Below are 6,414 nucleotides of genomic sequence, written 5' to 3'. Positions count from 1 at the left end.
TGGTCAGGCATTTTACCAGCAATCAAAACACATTAATTATTTATGAAATTATCAAACAAGGTCTCCCTGGAAGGTGTAGTCACTAAAATAAAGAAAGAGACAACCCTGGCTTCTAATCATCACTAATGAAAGACTGTCTGACCTTCTGCTATTTTTTTTAAACTTACCTGTGTAAATATCTGGGTGAATAACACCCTGTTGCTCAGTGTTTGATGTTAAATTGATTTTAAGCCGTGCACTTCAAGAGCTGCTTGGCGGTAAAAAGAGCACAACTTTAAGAAGGGGGATGATAAAAACACAATAACCATACACACAAATGTAGACATCACGGCTGCACGCTGCGAATGCGAATGCACACCGTTTTAGCATCACAAAGAGAATTCCAAGGAGAGTTTATCTTTCCCTGTGCAGCGTGCCGTCTGTTTGCAAAGAGCGGCATTTATCGGACACAAAGATCTTCAAACTACAAACAGCCTTCTACAAAAGAAATGATCTGCTTTGCATTTTTTGACTTCAAGTGATTTGCTTCACCTTAATTTTCTGGGCAGAGGTGTGATGGAAACATTAACTTTGGGCCACATCTAAAACTGCAAGTGCACACACACCTCTAGATTGAGATTCAAAATGTTAGAGGTACCCCTGAGATTTTGTCATGTTGATGGGTCATTGACGACAGCCCAGATATGCACCTCATAAAAAGTGATTTGTGGGATGCACAGTGAAATATGTGGTCGCTTTATTATGTTTTCACCATTGATGGTCTCTTCTATTGCAGGACGTCGCTCACCGTTCATCTATGACGGGCTTGTCACTGCAGCTAGTCAGGATTTGAGATTTATGCAGTCGGAACTGGGTTCCGTGGTCTCGAAAGTGCGAGAGAAACTGCAGAGTTTAAATTAATGGGATTTTATGACTAAATGTTAGAGCTCAGGCCATATTAGATGTAAATGACTGATAATAAATTCAATCTTAAAGGGACATTTGAAGGAAAATGACTTCATTCCTGTGCTCTGAGGTAGTTCTATCAAATTTTCACTTCAATACTTTTTTCTGTGATTTGACCGAGATGTCAAATCCCTCAGGGAATAAAATGAGAAAGATGTCTAAGGTGGTGGTGGTGAGGGCTGCAGCGGTGGATCTTCAGAAGTTCAGATTTGATCAAGAGTTTCAGTGCATGAATCCCCAAATCTGTCCACGAGTCTATCTTGCGGTTTCTGGGATTGTCTCAGAACATCAAAGCCTGGAGTCGTAGCCCCCCCCCTTATCTCCCCGAGTTTAGGAGAAGCATCATCGATCGGATCGACCACGGGAATAAAACATATACCTCGCAAATTCCTTTTTAAATTCATGCTCCTTAACTGCATGTAGTATTGATTAGCTGTGCATACTTAAATCTGTCCTGAATTTAAATGGGGATGGAGATATGATTTGTAATGACTCAAATCTGCTGGAGAAAAAAAAAATGTAAATCTGATTAAAAATTATCTATAAATACGCAAGAGAGAAAGCACATTTTGGTCACATGACTACTCGATGATATGATGATAATCTTTGTAAAAATCCAAAGCAGCACATCCTTCCCTCCTGGGATTCCCCTCCCCCTTGAAGGCAGGAATCTTCGTCTGCATGCCAGCTGGTGATTAGGGAGTTATTGGCAGCCAAATGATTTGGTGCTCCTCATTGACCAGTTTTGCAAGCTCCTCTCAGACAGCTGACCAAACCAGGGTAGTGTGTAGGAGCCAAATGAGCGTTCGTATTGACTGCAAGGATGCGGCACGCCTTGTGCTTCTACATGTTGATGTAAATAATTTCCATAAAAGGAAAGATCTTATAATAAAGACTGTCAGAAAACAGCAGCCAGCTGTTCGCTTTATGCCCCGGATATATTTTTATTATATTATTGTGACTGGTTGGGAGTCAGACAGGCCTCCTGGGTCGTGTTGTAGACACACTTAGCCGGAATGAGGCTGTTACTGTTGCATATAATCTCATTGGTATAAATAGACAATAAAAAAAGAGGAAATGACCTGGCCCTGGGGGACACCTGTTTTCAAACTGCTTCATTAGACAGACAACCATTCCATTTAACATGCCAGAGCCGGTCGCGAGGAAAATCCTTGATCCATAAAATCAGATGGAATTAGATTTCCCAAATCAAAAAGGGGTCTGACCACTTTTTAATCTCCTATAGGAAGAAGTCTCCCCCTCTTTTTTAAAATCATACCACCATTTGATCCTTTTTTTTAAACGTTGCCATTAAAATTCACAGCGAGATCTCTCAAATTAAAAAGTTTCAATATTTTTAGACAGGCTTGTGCATTTTATTCATGAACCTTTTCATTTCCAGCCCCCCCGCTTGAAAGATAAAAGGGTTTGGATGCATGCTATGCTTGTCGATTATCAGGAAAGTTAATGCTCTCACAAAAGAGTAAAAATTATTCCCCCTCTGTGACACATTTTGCATTCACGAAAGCCACTGAGGTTTCCTTTAAAAAAACTGAAATAAATATATGTCTTTTTTTTTCTTCCAACCACCAAAACTAAATAAGAATTTTGAAGTTTCAGCAGTGGAGCAAAACCAAATCAAAAGCCTTTTCTCTCCCAGCCACTCTCGCCCTCAACCTGTTTGTCCCTGGGGGTGTCAGCACTACACACCTGTTCATTAATCCTGCCTGTCTGCAGCCTTTCAGAGCTGCACTGTCCGCTGATGCCATTGTGGGATGCTGATGTAAATTGTGAGTCTGTGTTTCATACGACCCTCTGGAGCCTCAGTCACTCTTTGTGACCACAGCTCAGGCTGATGTGTCTTTTGCTGAGCTTGGAACCATTTTGTAGCTGAGGCTGCTGTGATGGGTATTGTCATGGGAAGCAGTTATGCTCCAACTTGGGCAGCATTGCTGGCACAGGATGTTTTGGTTCGCTGAGATGTGCTATTGTCTTGTACATTTGGTGCAAGTATCATCTGTCTGTTAAAGAGCTTATAAAGTTTACACACTTTTGCACTTAATCAACAGGAACAAAAAATATGTAGTAAGCAGGAGCAGAGTTTACCTCAGCCAATGAAGTCTTTCTGATTCCATCACCCCTCTACCTTATCATTTCTTTTCTCCCGTGACACCCCGGGATGGAAGTTTCAACCTCTCTCTAGAAATAATTCAGTGAAATCCCAGTTTTCACTCCTCAGATGACATGCATGTGTGCCTTTTTTTCCATGAATCATTTGTGCTTGGGGACCATAATGCATCACATCAACATATGCTCTCAGCACTTCCTCTGTACTCGGGATTTATCTTAGCTGCACAAAGTGCATTTTAAGCAGCAAATACGGGGCTGCTCATTCAAACACATTGACATCAAAGGGATTTTATTCCTTTTGTAATTGATCGATGTTTCTGAAAGTTAGTTTTGTCTCATCAAAGGAACAAAACAGCTTCAGAATCATGATTGACAGTTTTGCATGTGATTAATTAGTTTATTACCTGTCGCCAGGAGGTAGATGGAGGATCACTGCGATCGTCTTGGAAACAAATTTATGCATTTTTTTTATTATTTGATTGGAAAAATCCAAGTATGTAAATTCACTTTGAAAGATATTTTCATTAATCATCACAAAGTTTTGCTTTCAAGACCCACTTCAATGAAAATTGTGTTTTTAACATGTTCTTGTGGCATTTTTCTCAAAGATTTAAAAAAAAAATCTTCACTCAAATTATTGTGAATCAGGAGCAGATGAAAAAATGCAGTTGAAAAAGCCACCCACTTGTAGACAAATAGATCCGTGTACGTATTTGTTTTCCTCATCTGACTTGACTCTAAACTGTACAAATAAATAAGCTCCAATGTTGCTCACCCTTTTTGTTGCACTGCTAATGTTGTGAGGGGCTTTAGGCTAGCGGGAGCACACATAAACAAATGGATGATGGGAAGTGAGGGAAGGCTTACATCACACTAACGGAACGGTTCCACCCACAACTCAGAGGCAAATTTCTGATGAACTATTGCCGCTCTGCAGAAACTATATCCTAGAAAACAACACAAGAAATTAAAAAAATATAAAACTACTGGAAACACTTTTACTATAGGTCAAAAGACAGTCAGAGTGGGACTTTAAAAATGATAAATTATTATTTTTCCCCCCTAATCAAGTCGTCTGTGCGACCCCTCCATGGTAACACCCTGTGTGGAGAACCGCTGGACCTTGAAGCAGCGCATTGCCTGAAGCGATACAGCAGGTTCTGTCATGTTTAAAGATGACAGGATTGCTCAGGTGGCAGTCAGCTTAAATAATTGTTTGACTTGGCACTTTATGGTGACAGGAATGTATTAGTTGCAGGGGGAAAATTGCTTTTCCTATCTTGTGAGTTACAAAAGACCCAACCCGTAGCACCACCCGCTCTATGCAATCAATGGAGATGATGGAAAACTTCCAAACACAGAATGGCACATTTAGAAAACAGAGTACTCAGTCATTGGGCATTCTGGAGCAAATTCTTTAAAATGACTGGTCGCTTTCTCATTGAGTAATCACTTATTGTTAAAACCAGAGGCATTGTGAATTAGCAAGTAAGTGGGGATGGACATTTTTGGGAGACGTTGTGACAAATTCCAGTCAAACATTTTTTATTCTGTTCAAGGTTGTGGACGGGGGGGACACATTTCCATCTGTCTTTGGGGGAGGAAGCAGGTTGCTATTCCTCAGTGGATGACACTAAAAAGAACCAAAAAAACATTTTATGATCCATCACCAAACAAAAAAGTTTTTTTTTCTTTTTGGAATACCTATGGAACTGAAAACCTACAGATTCTGCAGAGCCAAAGCTTTAGGCAGAGCTGTTGCAGAAACAGGTAAAATATTTTGTTTTAATGATTAAATTGAAACACAAAGTGCCAATCTGAAGAATGTCACAAATGCTTTTCCACATATCCTCAGAGCTGCGGCAAAAAGCCTTTCAATTCAGATTTAATGCTGTTGTTTTCTGCTTAACACTCTGGTCTGCAGGCTTCTCTTGTTATTTTCAACATGTTGGATTTGCACAAAAGTTTGGGTCCTCGAGGAAATTACAACTTTCAATAACTTCATTTTTCCAAGATTGGTGTTGAATGCAAAGAGCTTTCTCCAAACCAAACCAAGATGTATGAAATAGTTACATTTAAACCACCTTTTTCAGCAGATTTATCTTTTTTTTTCTTATTTTGTGATTTTTTTTAATCCAAACATTCATTTTATTTAGATTAATGTTGTTTTCTTCATTTATTTATACTTATTTTGGCATGTTTTAGGAAAATAGTATTGAAAAATAGGTTAATTAAGCAGTTGTGCAATTTAAGGATAACCAATACATTGTTGTTATTATTAACCAATACAATACCAACACAAAAACCAATAGATAGGAATAAAAAAAGTTCTGAGAATAAAGCCAAGATGGACACACTAAAATATCCTATATGCTAAACATTTTACTATAAAATAACACGTTTGTCAAAATTTCTACACATAGAAAACAGCATTCTTTTGCCCTTCTGGTGTTTTGGCTGAATTTTATTCAAAGTCTAACAAATCAAACCATATAACAGGGATTTTTTTGTATTGTTACATTTTGTTTAAAGGTCAAAAAAATGCTTAAGATGAAAATAGAAACCAATAAACACATGCTTTGTCTGTTTTTTGGACAGAGGGTAAAGGTAATGAGAAGCATTGAGCATTTCTTTTGAACAGAGAGTGAAAAAATTCAATGGACAGTACGTGAATCCACTTTAGGACTCTGTATGAGCTTATTTGAGTGTTTATTTGCGGTTAATTATGTTGCCACAGGATCCAGTGCTGGCATGAGCTCATAATTCATATTCTTTTAGAACAAACAAAAAGCCGGTGGCCCTGTTTTGGAGATTATTGCTTCTATGAATAACCTAACACTCATTTTTCAAAATAAAGCTTCTCTGCCTTTTTTTCTGCCCAATTTTTTGGGAAATTTCTTTTTTAATGTATCACAGTTTTCTAAAAAAAAAAGATGAATTTATCAATGGTATTGGTCTACATTTATATTCATATTGGTTCTTTTTTCTCTGTACATTATGATCAACAGCTTGATTAATTATTTTTTTTTGTTTGCTTTAATTTTTTCTTCAAACAAATGCAATCAAAAATCTGATTCACTTTTGAAGCTGTTCAACAAATTACCCAGTGAGTAAAATAATAATTGTAAAATCTTTAATTAAGTCTTTATATTAATGGAAAGCAAAAGGAGACCAAAGGTTTTTTATTGTTATTTAAATAACCTGCATCAAATGATTTAGTTTACTCAATGTTTATAAATGTCTTTCAAATCTTTTTTTTCATTCCAAATCAGTATCAGTTTAACTAAAAAAAAACAGAAAAATATGGGGAAATTCATGATTAAAATTAGATGTAATATT

The 6,414-nt window shown here is 37.5% G+C and overlaps 1 protein-coding gene across 2 annotated transcripts in view; it reads left to right on the top strand.

Moving 5' to 3' along the window:
* Positions 1-6,414, top strand: part of sorcs3b (sortilin related VPS10 domain containing receptor 3b) — a 67,231-nt gene that overhangs the window by 1,656 nt on the left and 59,161 nt on the right. The gene's annotated exons all lie outside the window — the stretch shown is intronic.

This window comes from Oryzias melastigma, linkage group LG15 (assembly GCF_002922805.2).
Source record: "Oryzias melastigma strain HK-1 linkage group LG15, ASM292280v2, whole genome shotgun sequence".
Taxonomy (NCBI): Eukaryota; Metazoa; Chordata; class Actinopteri; order Beloniformes; family Adrianichthyidae; genus Oryzias; species Oryzias melastigma.
Note: the sequence above shows the minus strand (reverse complement) of the source record. Positions and strands in the feature narration are given on the sequence as shown.